Consider the following 14,730-nt stretch of genomic DNA (forward strand, 5'->3'; position numbering starts at 1 on the left):
ACTGAATTAATAAATAGAGGAGAAATTGCTTTCAAAGCATTATAGAAAATGGAATGCTAACTATAGATAAATATAGATAAAAGCTGAATACTAATCATATTAGGGCACATCATAGCCTTTGTGTGCCACTGCTCTGTACGTAGTAGGAGTGTGTATGTGAATTATAGTGTGTGCCAGTGCTGTATCCATAGTAGGGGTGTGCATACAAATTACACTGTGTCAGTGCTCTATACGTAGTAGGAATGTGCATACAACTTACACACTGTGTGCCAGTGCTCTATACTCAGTAGGAGTGTGCAAACCATACGTGTACAAAAGCAGGAGGGCATCTCATTTCACTGACTATAGCTGTTAATTCAGGGCCTTGCACATAATACATGTTCATTAGATTTGGTTGTATTGATTAAAAAAACAAATTACAAGCCAATCTAAGCATGTCTAATAACAATGCAAAGTTTAAAAATAGGTTATGTGAGCTACTTAGTAATTAAAATGAGCTGACATTGATTGGTATTAAGTGTTAGCCAGTTTTGAAATACCAACTTTCAAAGTCTTACAAGCAGCGAAGTAGCACAACCCTGGCACTAATTGGGTCTTCTGGGGAGCCTGTTAAGACTGAATTTCATTTCATTTATTTGGTAGTGCGTTTTACCATTTTCTCCTCAGAAAGAGGCTAGAGCCAAGTAGCACCTGGCTTCTTGTGTCCCTTTCAATGGCAATTACCTGTGAGCCTCCAGTAGGACAGCAGACTCACCTGTCCCATTGCTCTTTGTCTCAGATTTCTCTGAGGAAGCTGGGGATAAGCCTCTTGAAGAAATGCTTTTCTGTTGGTTTTCCTCCTACCTCACTGGCCTCTTTTATTTGGCCTTTTTTCCCTGGCTCTTTCATATCTCCTCACCTCTAAATGTTGTGGTAACTCAGGGCTTGCATTACTTTGCTCTTGGTGTATAAGAAATCACCACAAAATTAGTGGTTTAAAACCACACACATTATCTCTGTTTCTTTGGGTGAGAAGTCTGAGCACACCCTAACTAGGTCTTCTGCAAGACTACAGTCAAAGTGTCATCTGGTGCTTGAGGTAGCATCTGAATGCTTGGCTAGAGAAGGATTTATTTCCAAGTTTACTCAAATTGTTGGCAGAATTTACTTCCTTGAGACTGCGACAGTGAGGGCTTCATTTTCTTGTTGGCTGGAGGCTGGAGACCTTACAAGATGCCAGCTAGAGGCTTCCCTCAGTTTTTATAGGCCACACTCGTTTCTTTGCCAAGTGGTTCCTCAGCATGGCTGTTTGCTTCATAAAAGTAAGCTAGCAGAGGGAAAATCTGCTATAATCTTACATAATGTGACAATGTAATCACACAGTATAATTCATACACACCCTGTCACATATATCGAGTTAGAAACAAGTTAGAGGTCCTGTCCACATTCTAAGGAATGAAAATCATACAAGGGCATGACCACCAAGAGGCACGGATGATGGAGCCACTGGAGTCTACCACGTTCCTGCCTAGTCTCTGTCTCTGTCCTCTCTTTCCTCTGTCTGCACCCACTTCCTTTTATATATCATGGCTTTAGATATTGTCAGTGAGTGAAAAAAAAAAAACCACCCTGGTTTATAGTTGAGAGTTTGGTCTCCTCTAAACTCTACACTGATTTGGTTAACTGCTTACTTTATATTGCTCCTCATGAGTCTGTCTGACAGATATATAAAAATTTACATATCCAAAGTCAAAATAATTATTTTCTCTAGTAACTGCTTTTCTTATTGTTTCCCGGCCCCACTAAATGACAGCTCTATCCTTTCATTTGCTTAGATAAAAAAAAAGCCTTGTGACATCCTTAACTGTTTCCATTCTCTCATACCCACCAGCCGTTTCATCAAACTATTTTACAAATTTGTCATTTTTTGGCTATTATCCTTATCTTCAGGTGGCACTAGAACCTTATGTAAACTATAGGTCACTTGGTGGCTCTCTGGCAACCATTCCAGTTAAGTGGGGAATAAACTCTTCATTTTCTAGTAACTAAGGGCCCGCTTCTAACAGGATGGACCACATGGAACCCCAAATACCACTGCTTTTTAACTTTGCTGTTGATGGAAAATCATGTGGCTTTACCATATGCCAGATTGGTTCGTGTCAGCTGTTCCCTCTTACCAAACAAGGCTTCCTTTGTCTTGGTCAACAGTAATTGTTTCTTTCACTCCAAAGATCAAGAGGGAGTAACGTAGGTAAAAGTGGTCACTCGACTCCAAATGTACTTCTTTCTGGAGGGTTCTTTCCTTCATAGCCTGCTCTTTTCGTCCTGTGTTCTTTTTTTTTTTTTTTTTTAATTTTTTTAATGTTTCTTTATTTTCCAGAGGGGGCAGGCAGAGAGAGGGCAGACAGAGGATCCAAAGTGGGCTCTGTACTGACAGCAGAGAGCCCAGTGTGGTGCTCAAACCCATGAACTTGTGAAATTATGACCTGGGCTGACGTCAGGTGCTTAACCTAGTGAGTCACCCAGACACCCCAGTCCTGTGTTGTTTTTTTTCTTCCATCCCCTCCATATACTCAAAAATTATATTAAAATCTACTTCTGGGTAGGTAGAACTTCCCATCATTCACATATACTTTGATCCAAAGTAATAAATAAATTTATCTTTTGTCTCCAGATATATTTTTACTTTAAATCCTTACTTTTGTTCTAGAATGAAAAATTTGGTATTGTCAATAGGATTTGAAATACTAGTATTCTGATGAATTTCATGTAGGGTGCAAACAGTAGATAGGTCCATTCATGTTTCCTTGAACTCAGCATTTGTGGTAACAACCTTCTCTTCATTCATACTCTGTTAACCTTGGCCAGAACTCTTCCAGTTTAGGCACAGGTAGATGATGAGTCAGGGAGGCAGCTGGTAAAAAAAGGGGGTGATCTCAACTACATGGGTTGAGAAAAGTTTACAACTCTCTCTACTACATTGGAAGACCGGTAGCTATATCCTCTTTCTTTCACAAACTTTGTGATTCAACTTTAAGTTGTGTCTTAAAGCTTATTTAGTCAGATGCCATTTGTATAAAAATGTTTACTATTGATAGAGTAGTAAATGGTGATTTTCTCTGGGTAACATAGCCCAAACTTACTTTTTGCCTTTTTCTATTTTCTTGAAGCCTCACACTGATTTTCTAATTGTATTTTTAGGAGTCTGAATCTTGAACTTCCTGAGAAGAGCATCTGGGCTTCAACGTTCTTACCAGGTAATGAGAAAATATGGAAAAGTCCCATGCTGCCCAGATTAGAATTTCCCTGTATGTCAATTTTAGATGACCTCTTTTTTTGTGGTGGGAAGGGGGAAACTAGATGGGGATTTTGTAAAAAATAAAGTGGGCAGTGAAACCATTTTTAAAGTTTTATGAACTCTTAAGCAGCTTGTTGACTATTGAGAACCTGCGTAACCACAGAAAGAATAAGAGACAGATGCCAGTCTAACTAGACAAATGTTTCCAAAATAAGATGTTTCATATCAGCAGAAAATGTTTTTCTTGGTAGACTAACTTGATAGTCTTAACAACACAAACATTTTGGATGTAAAAAAAAAAATGTGTGTGTTGCCAGAAAACATTTTCAAGAGATAAGCACTTGTTGCAAGTACTATATGCCTAGAAAAAAATCTCATTTTGGCCAACTGAGACCACCATGTGTTTTAAAATATGTCATCCATCATTTCAGTGTTAAGAGCGCCCCCTGGTGTGGTTATGTAATTATAGATTCATGAGAAATTTATACATTATTTTTTAAAACTCTGTTCGCTATTAGATGGTGCTGGTCCTTTTTTTTATACTAGGTTGATTTGGTCAGTATGGTGTGTAACTGTCTAGAAATATGCATTTGATTTTTTTCTTGCCCTAATTTATCGTTATATCTGGAGTCGGTGGTCAGTTTGAAAGTAGAATTTGGAAATATCTAGTCCCTAAACTTCTTCATCTCAAGATAATGACAAGTAATATATCATTTAGTAAGTGTGAAATTATATAGTGAGATAAATTTTTACATTCTAATCAAATTCTTTGCTGGTAATAACTTTGTTAAGTGGAAAATTGCTGTGAGCAGTTTCTTTTTGGTAAACTCATGGGTATTTTAATACTTAAACATGAAAATTCAGGCATACATTTTGTTTTTGAAATGTAAATCATGTGAAAGATAATCTAGGTTTTAATATTCCCTTAAAATCCAGCAGCTCCCCAATAGCTACAGAACTTGCAAATATAAACATAGTATTTCATCCATGAATCATATATAGAGCTCTCATCTATCCCTTGAAATCACTCCCACCAGCACAAACTCTTACTCAAAATTGACAACAAAAAACTCATTTTTTTGTTACATTTAATTTTTAGTTTTTTGGAAATAGTTAAACCATCCTTGCAAACTGAAAGTGTGTATAATCTTTTAAATTACATTTCTGTAAATTTGATAGTTGCAGTTATATTTTCTCCTGTTGTCTCTTCTCCAGACTAAATTATCTTGATTGTTTTAACCATTTCTCACAGGTTCTGCGTTCTAAACTTGATCATGTCCAGGGCTGTAGTATGAGCTTTTTGCAGTAGACTGCTTTTGCTCTTATTTTATTCTGTATGTTCCTTTTCCCTCTTTGATTTAATTCTGAAGCCATAACCTCAGCACCGTATTTATGTTAAGTCCTGGCTTTTTGAAAGGATATCTTCTAAAATGTAGAATAAAAAAAATCAGAGCAATCTGCTGTATACCATAGTTGATCTGTACTTGAATCCTTGTTCTGATATTTACTAGCATCGTGACCTTGGACAAGTCACTGACCCTCTCAGAGCCTCAGTCTCATCTCCTGTAAAAGAGACATGCAAATCACTACTTCCCAAGATGCCGTTAACCCATCTTTTATGTTGATATCTATTTAAGACTTATTTATGCCAGATATGGGACTGGGTGCCTTGTAAGCATTTATTTCTCACAGTAATTCTGTGAACTAGATGCTATTATGTCTATATTATTAATGAAACTTAGAGAGGCTAGGAAATTCTAATTCAGATCTTTTTGACTTAAAAGTGAGCTTACAACCACTATGCTATGCATTTGTTTTAATCACACTCATTTCTGCTAATTTGTTGATTTCATTGTCCTTAAGGTCAGATAGTCTCCCAAGGCATAAACGCAGAGGAGAGAAATCTTTTGAAAAACAAGAGATGGATTCTTTAATATGGATGCTCTTCTTGTCTGGAAGCCAGAATTACTTTGGGCATTATTCATTCTTCTATACATTTTTTTTTTTTCAAACCAGAGAATGCATTAAGAGATTCCCTGTTATTAGCATGGTTGAGCTGGTAACAGCAGTGACAAGGCCTATTGGGTTAGTGAACCTTAAGGCACCTTTAATGCATAATATAAAGGCAGGATAATAGAATGCTAATTTTAGAAACTATTGCATGCTTCCAACGCACCACTTGTGTTGGTTTTCTCTGGACCTGGGACTGTAATCTATTCCTATGTGTCTTGCTATTCTATTTAGGTATGGATTGGCTTTGTGAAGCCTGCATCATTTTCTTTATGGTTTAATAATTTTTACCTGATATTTTAGATAACAGATTTTATTTTTAATTGCTACAGAGGCCAGTTTAATAAGTTTCTCATTTCCTTTTTTTAAATTTTATTTTTTTATTCTTATTTTTTAATATATGAAATTTATTGTCAAATTAGTTTCCATACAACACTCAGTGCTCATCCCAAAAGATTCCCTCTTCAATACCCATCACCTACCCTCCCCTCCCTCCCACCCCCCATCAACCCTCAGTTTGTTCTCAGTTTTTAAGAGTCTCTTAGTGAAATAAGCCATACAGAGAAAGACAGATACCATATGTTTTCACTCTTATGTGGATCCTGAGAAACTTAACAGAAACCCATAGGGGAGGGGAAGGAAAAAATAAAAAAGGAGGTTAGAGTGAGAGAGAAAGCCAAAGCATAAGAGTCTCATTTCTGTAATAAGTTGTTTTGAAGGCTCCTAAGTAACTCACTATGGAAACATGGTATTGATCAGGACTGTGTTTTGTTTAATAATATCTGGTGTTTTATATTATTCCCTTGGCCTTTGAGATTTACTTTAGGAAGTAGGCTGTTTATCCATGATTCAAGAGCACATTGTTAGGTTTCTCAGTGGCTGAATGACTGTTTTCTTGGTGAGGTGGTCTCAAGTTGTGCTTGTGTCAGATGTATAGACATTAATATGAACAGGTGTGTATATTTTTATTATGTCTTAGCCCAAACATATGCTATCTTTAGGAAAATTGGCTCAGTCATCATTATTGAATTAGTGAATGAGTGAAGAAATGGAAGTTGTCTTATTTTTCTACCCTCATTTCTGCCCTACCTCTATACTTGTTTTTCCTGCCTGCCCTCCACCCCTTGCCATGAACATATGCACACACAGCATTTGGTGAATGTGTTTTTGACTTTGACTTGTTTAATGTCTTTAGAATCAGTATCCATTTTTTTCCCAATTCCTCTGGCATTGTTTTGAGATGGGCTTTCATATTTTTCACTTGAGCAATAGAATAGTCCTTTAAGTGAATTCCCTCTTTCCAGTATTATCTGTTTCCAGTAAACTGTCTTCAGTAGAATCAGGATAACTTTCCTAAAGCATGAAACTAGTATCAGGTTAAAATGGTTTAGTGTCTCATTGTGTAAAAACACCCATTGTTTCTTGCATACCTCTCTTCTAATTTCTCTCACTACCATTGGCCTCACCCTTTGAGTTCTGTGCTTTGCACCACTAAAAAAATAATTGCAAATCCCAGAATACTTTTTACTTGTCTTGCCTTCCTGGGCCTTTATGCACTAATACTCTATGCCAGCAGTCCCTTCTGCACGTCAATTGGCGAGCTTCACTTTCTCCTTCTGTAGCAGTTCTTCTCTGACTAAACTCCTACTCCACAAGCACAGATCCATTTTGAGTTAAGTGCCTCTTCAGTGGACCACTACATGACCCTGTGCTCACTACTGATATTGAAAAGTTCATTTTAATTAAAGTTGGCAGCTTGAAGACAATTATTACATAATTTTACTCAATGTATCACAGTGCCAGATAAATAGAAGGTACTCAGGAAAACTTTATTTATTTATTTATTTATTTATTTATTTATTTAATGTTTTTATTTATTTTTGAGACAAAGAGAGACAGAGCATGAGCGGGGAAGGGGCAGAGGGAGAGGGAGACAGAATCTGAAGCAGGCTCCAGGCTCTGAGCTGTCAGCGCAAAGCCTGATGCGGGGCTCAAACTCACAGACTGTAAGATCATGACCTGAGCTGAAGTCGGACGCTTAACCAACTGAGCCACCCAGGCACCCCAGGAAAACTTTATGTATGAATCCCATGAAGAGCTGAATGAAAAATAGAAAGACATTATGTTAGGATTCCCTTGAAACTTATGCCTCAGTAGGGCTTTAAAGCTTATAAATCAAAATGCTTGACTCCTGTCCTCCATTACTGGACAGGATGGAGAAGCAGCCATCAGTTGATTTCATGTGCTCTCTCTTTTATTTACATTGACTCTCTCCTGGCACCTATATACTCATCAATACCCTTCTGACAGAGGTTTCCTGTGACTTACTCAATATTTTTTCTCCTCTGCCTCTTACTTATGGAGTTCCAGTATTGCAGGCAAACAAAGGCAAAAAAGAAGAAAAAAAAAAATACAAGCCCCCCCCCCCCCCCGCCTTCTCATCCTTTTTGGTGTTTTGAGGAACAGTCTCCTGTAATTCTGTCTAGTGAAATATAACCAAAAATCTGATGATATAATCTGGAAAGGTTTTGCTTTCTTGATATAGATGTTGCTTTGTCCCCCTTCTGGCCCATTCTTTCTTTCTCATTCACAGAAGATACACATGATGACAGGAAGTGGAGCAGCCACCTTGTAACCTTAAGACCAGGAGTATTATTGATATTTTTAGACATGGCATCCTTGAACTTCCAAAACTATACCAGTAATGTGCTTCCTATAGAATTCTCATTGCATGAGAAAAATCCACCATGCTGCATCAGCCATTGTTATTTAGATTTTCTGTTGTAGCCACTGACTCAGTTCTCTAACTGGTACTTACTAGCACTGCAGTTAAAATAAATGCATGGAGCCTTTAGGGACACCTGGCTGGCTCAGTCAGTAGAGCATGTGACTCTTCATCTGCTGGTTGTGAGTTCGAGCTTCACAGTTTAAGTTTGAGTATAAAGTTTACGAAAAGAAAAAAAAAAGTAAATACATTGGAATTTTCTCACCTTTCCACCTATATTTCATGTTTATCAGCTCCACAATTGTGTAGTTAGACCTGTCACCATGTGCTACCCGAAATACTGAGGATTGGAATACTCTTCCTATGCAGATGGCTTACAGTCTTCTTGGAGGCACAGAAGCAAAATTAGTTACAATATATAATACAGTATAAGATAGAATATATAATATGGTAAGCGCCATAGTAGTTTATATAGAAAATCCTAAGGATAGACAGAAAAGAGTATTTGAAATTTGCTAAAGTTCTCCTGAGAATATTAAAGTTTTGGAAATTGGAGAAATGAATCTGTCATCTGGGATTTTAGGCACCCTGGACAGGACTTAATCCTTGTGCTTTTTCAGTGACACAGTATAAGTGGTCACTTACTTTTATGTGTCAGCCTTGCTGCCTCATACTAATAATTAAAATGAACACAGTCTAAGAGACCACAGACAGAATCCACACTTTGAACTGTTGACAGGCTATCTTTGGAAAATCAAATTGGTGAAAAGCAATCTGTGGAGAAGGAGAGGCAAGAAATGACACAGGAAGCTGCCAAGGATTCTATTGACACACAGACTGAAGCAGTAAGCCAAGAGCTGTAACAAGGAAGGCAGTAAACAAGAAACTGAAGCTCAAAGGCAAGAGTTAGTTAATGGAGAGAGACATCAAAACATCAGACAGCCGACAGCCTGGAACAAACTCACAATAAGGGAGGGCCAGGGAACAGGCCTCCTCAAGAGAACACAAAAATAGTCTGTTCTACTCTGGGACTCTCGGCAAATTCTGTGAGGGAAGCCAGAAGCAGACCATAATAAGGGCACTATTTATAAAATCACAGAGATTCAAAGGAGTTAAAATGAGAAAATGGTCTTAAAATAAAGCATAAAAATTATAATCAGTAGATGTTTTGAAAAAGAAGTGCTCAAGAACCTGAGTCAAAAAAGAAAAGTCCAGGGACGTTGGCATTGATTTCAAGGTTTGATCTTGAGGGTTTTTTTTTTTTTTTTTTTTTTTGTGTGTGTGCAGATTTTGAAATGAAAAAAAGCTCCAGGAAAGGGAAAATCAGTGTGGAATAAAATGTCTGGGCTTGAGCCAAATCCAAATGCCATTTAGAATTCTCATGTCTTAGGATAAGCTACAGAAAGATATTTGAGTACATTATCATTTCTTCTAACTGTGACACGCAGGATTTTCCCAGAAGATGAATGAGAGGAATGCTGCCAGTGACCCAGGTTTAAATAATAAGGACTGACCCTCTCCAGTCTCCCACACACTTGAGAGAAGCTATAAATACCAGTAAGGCATCTAGACATGTTTGTGCCATCACAAAATACTCCATAATTTTACTCTACCCAGGATTAATGGACCACATTGTGCTTTGATGCATGACCACAGGGTCTGATAGAGAATTAAATACTTTTCAGTGACACAAGTCCAGTCTTCCTGAAAAAACAAAGAACAACTAACATAGATAACAAGTATTTTGGCTTCTGTGACCATGCTCCATCTGTACTCTTCATCTAATAAGGAATAATAACTACCTCAGCTAATGTAATTTGACAGTGGTTTTCTGAAATAGATATATATCCATATCCATATCCATGTTTATGTCTATGTCTATATCTATCTGTATGCATTTTATATATCTGATACTTGAAATAGGTCACCTAAAATATCACAGATGTTCTAAATTATTTTCAGTGTAAGACATATAAGTAGTTTCTTCATGATTTTTTTTGTTGCCTCTGAGGCCACATAATTATTTGGCATGATTTCAAGTGCTATAGAATAGGGATGAACCTAAACACCTTTTTTTTTTTTTTTTTTAATTTTTTTTTTCAACGTTTATTTATTTTTGGGACAGAGAGAGACAGAGCATGAACGGGGGAGGGGCAGAGAGAGAGGGAGACACAGAATCGGAAACAGGCTCCAGGCTCTGAGCCATCAGCCCAGAGCCTGACGCGGGGCTCGAACCCACGGACCGCGAGATCGTGACCTGGCTGAAGTCGGACGCTTAACCGACTGCGCCACCCAGGCGCCCCCCTAAACACCTTTTGATTCTCCTTCAAAATTTGATGCTTATCTAGAACATACAAATTCACCTGAATGTTTCTTGAAACTATTTTGCTTATGGTGGGGATGCTGCTTGCTTCATCTCAGAAACAGTAGTATATTTTCAAAGAATATATTGTTTCCTAGATTTATGTTCTAGGCATCTAGGATTCAGTAAATACTCATGCTCACCTCGTCCATGTCTTCTTTGTTTACAGTTATTTCAGGTTTTCAGCCTCAGTCTTTTGAAGTGTAATAGTTCTGATTTTTTCTTTATTCATTTGTAAATCTGTTTTATAGTTCATTATTTTTCTTGTCCTTTTTTATTTTTTTTTATTTTTATTATTTTTTTTTTTCAACGTTTATTTATTTTTGGGACAGAGAGAGACAGAGCATGAACGGGGGAGGGGCAGAGAGAGAGGGAGACACAGAATCGGAAACAGGCTCCAGGCTCTGAGCCATCAGCCCAGAGCCTGACGCGGGGCTCGAACTCACGGACCGTGAGATCGTGACCTGGCTGAAGTCAGACGCTTAACCGACTGCGCCACCCAGGCGCCCCTCTTGTCCTTTTTTAAATCCTACCTTGCTCTTTGGTGTTTCTGAATTGTAACAAACAACATGAGATAGTATAAGAACACGTAAAGCAGAAATGTTACAAAAATCCCTTCATGGATATTTGTCATTACTTTTCTAAGAGCCTCATCTCATCCTGATGATGAATCCTGTTCCAAAATTATGTACTCCTGATTTTTAAAAACAAATGTATGATTATAGTGGGCCATTAATATGTAATGAATATGAATGGAAGATTGCATTACATTTCCACAAGAGATCAGGGGAATATAATAATCAAGAATTAGTTATGAATTTGCAAAGTAGTTGGATTTAAGGAATTTTTTGTTTTAGCTTTCCAGTATCATCCTTAGATTATCAATACAGGAAGAGATTGTTTTTTTGGTTTTTTTTTTTTCCTGGTAACAGTTTTCATCTATAAAAAAGGGTAATTGTTTTAATAATTTATATTTTACACTTGCACGTTTGGGCTGGATCTTATTTTTATGTTGCACATGCTCCCCTACATGAGTCTGATGCACACTAGTTTATGTGGACATTCTAAAATATTCAAGAAAATGATGCAGAGTGACACTTTTTGTAATGAGATGATACTTCAGAAATAGGTTTAAGGTTCTGTGTTGACTTCAAATTAGATACAATTGCAAAGTATGTGCTATGGACTGTTTTCCCCCAAATTCAGTTGTTGCAACCCCAACTTCTAATGTGAAGGTATTAGAAGATGGAGATTTGGGGAGGTAAAGTTTAGATGAGGTCATGAGAGTGGAAGGGACCTTCATAATGGGATTAGCATCAGAAGTGTAAGAATTATTGGTGCGCCTGGGTGGCCCAGTTGGTTAAGCGTCAGACTCTTGATTTCAGGCTGAAGTCATGATCTCGTGGTTTCTGAGATCTAGCCTCACATCAGTTTCTGAGCTGACAGTGCAGAGCCTGCTTGGGGTTCTCTTTCCCTCTCTCTCTGCCCCTCCTCTGTTTGCTCTCACTCACTCTCTCTCTCTCTGTCTCTCAAAATAAATAAACATTTAAGAAGTAGAAGAATTGTAAGTATAATTAGTATAAGGAGAGGAAGAGACCAGAACTCTATGTGAGGACACAAGGAGTTAGGACAGACTGCAAGCCAGGGAGAGGGCTCTTACCAGGAGCCAAATTTGTAAGCAATTTGATCTTGGACTTCAGTCTCTAGAGCTGTGAGAAATAAATTTCTATTGTTTATGCCACCCAGTCAGTGGCATTTTGTTATAGCAGCCTGAGAAGATTAATACGGTATTAATTGGAAGCCACGAACAATTTATAAAATTTCATAATTTTTTCTAACCAATTAAGGTTGACTACTAATACTAAACTCACAGCTGCCTTCAAGTATCAATAAAGAATGGTAACTAAATAACCATTAGTGGGCATTACTGAAAAGGTAATCTCTTAGGAAATAGAATGTTTCGAAAATATTGTGTGGATATTTTCTATACCTAAATTGCATATAGAAAAACTTGGTTAGACAGAATGCCTAGATAACAGCATTCTGATTTAATTGTATCTTTGATAAAAGTCCAGCTGAATGGTTTTTGTGACTCTGTTGTTGTTGAAAATTTTCTTTAACTAATATTGTCCTTACCTTCTCCCTCTGATACAGTGATAGCCAGATCTTTCTTTGCATTTGGAAACTTCTGTGAAGCATATTTCTCATTCTGTAGTATAGAGGGATAAAGATGAAGGAAGTATAAGCATTTGTTTGTAATGGAACTTTGTAATATCAGCTTTTGTGATTCCATTGTTACTAATGGAATACATGATATTCTAGCTATCTGAAGGTTCCAATTATGATTTTATTGAAAAAAAGGCTGTTTCAAATCTTAGCTGTTAAAAGTATTTTCAGTAGTTGAGTTTGTAATGAAGAGATTGACACTTACAGTAGCCATTAGTCTGGACAAAGAATACAAAAAAGGGCGCTTGGGTGTCTCAGTCAGTTGAGCATCTGACTCTTGATTTTGACTCAGGTCATGATCCCTGGATCATGGGATCGACCCCTGCATTGGGTTCCATGCTGAATGGAGAGCCTGCTTAGAATTCATTCTCTCTCCCCCCCCCCCATTCCTCCCTCCCTCCCCCTCTTCTCCCTTCCCTGCTTACTCCCTCTCTCTTAAAAAAAATTAAAAGAGGGTTTAGGAAGTTGACATAGTCTAAAATAAAGTATTTAAAGCTTTATCCTGATTCTGCATACTACTTTTTAAAGTTAATGTAGATCTAAACAGAGTTCTATCTATAGTTTATGTTCTCTATATATTGCTACGCAGTACTAAGTACTTATTCTCTGCTAGAGGTATACACCTATACAATCTCGTATGTTTTATATAACTTCATTTCTATAACAGACTCGTAAAATTAATATGTTGGTGAAATTAACATGTGCTGCGCAGTTAACATGTGTTAATATTTACAGTAATATTAAAAAAATCTATTTTAGTATCAAGCAGAATATATTTTCTATTATTTTTGTTAGTTAAAACTGTTCTAAAACTGGAGCAAATAGAACAAAAACTTAATTGGACTCTCTCAGAATTGAAATGTGTAAGACTGTCAGAAAGAAGCATTTTAGGATGTTTTACAATCAAGTAGAGAAGTGAGTTAGGTAAATACAAATTAATTCTTTAAAATGGCAGTCAGTAGTTATAAAACACTTTCTGTACACTCTTTTTAAAACGTTTTTTATTGTGGTTTTATATATATACACATACATACTTATATGTATTTAATATATGCATATAAATATACATGTATGTGTGTTTAATATACATAAATATGTGTATGTATATTAAATATGTGTGTATATATGCATGTATATTAAAACATCCCATATTTAAGTGTACGATTTGGTGGCATTAATTAAATTCACAGTGTTATGCAATCATCACCACTATTTTTCAAACCTTTTTCATCACTCAGAAGAGAAGGTCTGTACACCTTAAGCATGAACTGCCCATTCTCCCCTCCACTAAGACCCTGGTAATCTCTAATCTACTTTGTGTCTCTACGAATTTGCCTATTCTAAATATTTCATGTAAGTAAAGTCTTATAATATTTGTTCTTTTGTGTCTCGCCTATTTCACTTGGCATGCTGTCTTTGAGGGTCATCCATGTTCTTGTGACCGAATAGTACTCCATTGTATGTATGTATTGCATTTTGTTTATTCACTGCTGATGGACACTTGGATTGTTTCCACCTTATTATTATTTTTAAAGTATCTGCATTTCTTGAACTAAGACCTTTTCATTTCTTAAACTAAGTCCCAGATCACTGTGAAGATCTTTAGGTCCTCTTTCTTTTGGAAACCCGGGCCTGAAGTGAAGTCAACATGTTAAAATGAACTTATATCTCAACTAAATATTGTTGTACCTAAATGTGAAGTGAGTTAAATTATTGTCTAATTGACATGAAAAAGTATATAGACATTTACTTAATTAATTCATTTTAATTGTGCTGTTTTCGTGCTTTCAAAATGTTTGTTTTTCACACCTCACACATTTTCAAAGATTTGATAAAGCTTATGCCCTAGATATAAATGTACTGGGTTAGTAGCTGAATTTTAAGAAGCTATGTCCTGGGCAGTCAGTTTCTTCAGTGAAAGCCTTTTTTTTTTTACTTCTTCTAAATCACTAACCACACTAGCCATGCTTACTATCCCAAAGTGCAGGTATCAAACTATTCTTCCACTTTCCAGAGGTCTGCTTTCTTAGTATGAGTGAATGTGTTTGTGATGTGTCTGTGTATCTCAAACCAGTTACTGAGTATTTACTTATTTGGAAAGTAGCCTATTTTCATCATAGGATGTTTACA

General features: G+C 36.8%; 1 protein-coding gene across 3 annotated transcripts in view; it reads left to right on the forward strand.

Moving 5' to 3' along the window:
* LOC123596037 (cytochrome c oxidase subunit 7B2, mitochondrial) overlaps positions 1 to 14,730 on the forward strand; it is a 159,065-nt gene that overhangs the window by 54,457 nt on the left and 89,878 nt on the right. For all 3 annotated transcript variants that reach the window (XM_045474180.1, XM_045474181.1, XM_045474178.1), the window contains exon 2: positions 3,181 to 3,236. The gene's annotated coding sequence lies outside the window, so the exon portion shown is untranslated. The remainder of the gene's footprint in view (positions 1 to 3,180; positions 3,237 to 14,730) is intronic.

This window comes from Leopardus geoffroyi, chromosome B1 (genome assembly GCF_018350155.1).
Source record: "Leopardus geoffroyi isolate Oge1 chromosome B1, O.geoffroyi_Oge1_pat1.0, whole genome shotgun sequence".
Classification (NCBI taxonomy): domain Eukaryota; kingdom Metazoa; phylum Chordata; class Mammalia; order Carnivora; family Felidae; genus Leopardus; species Leopardus geoffroyi.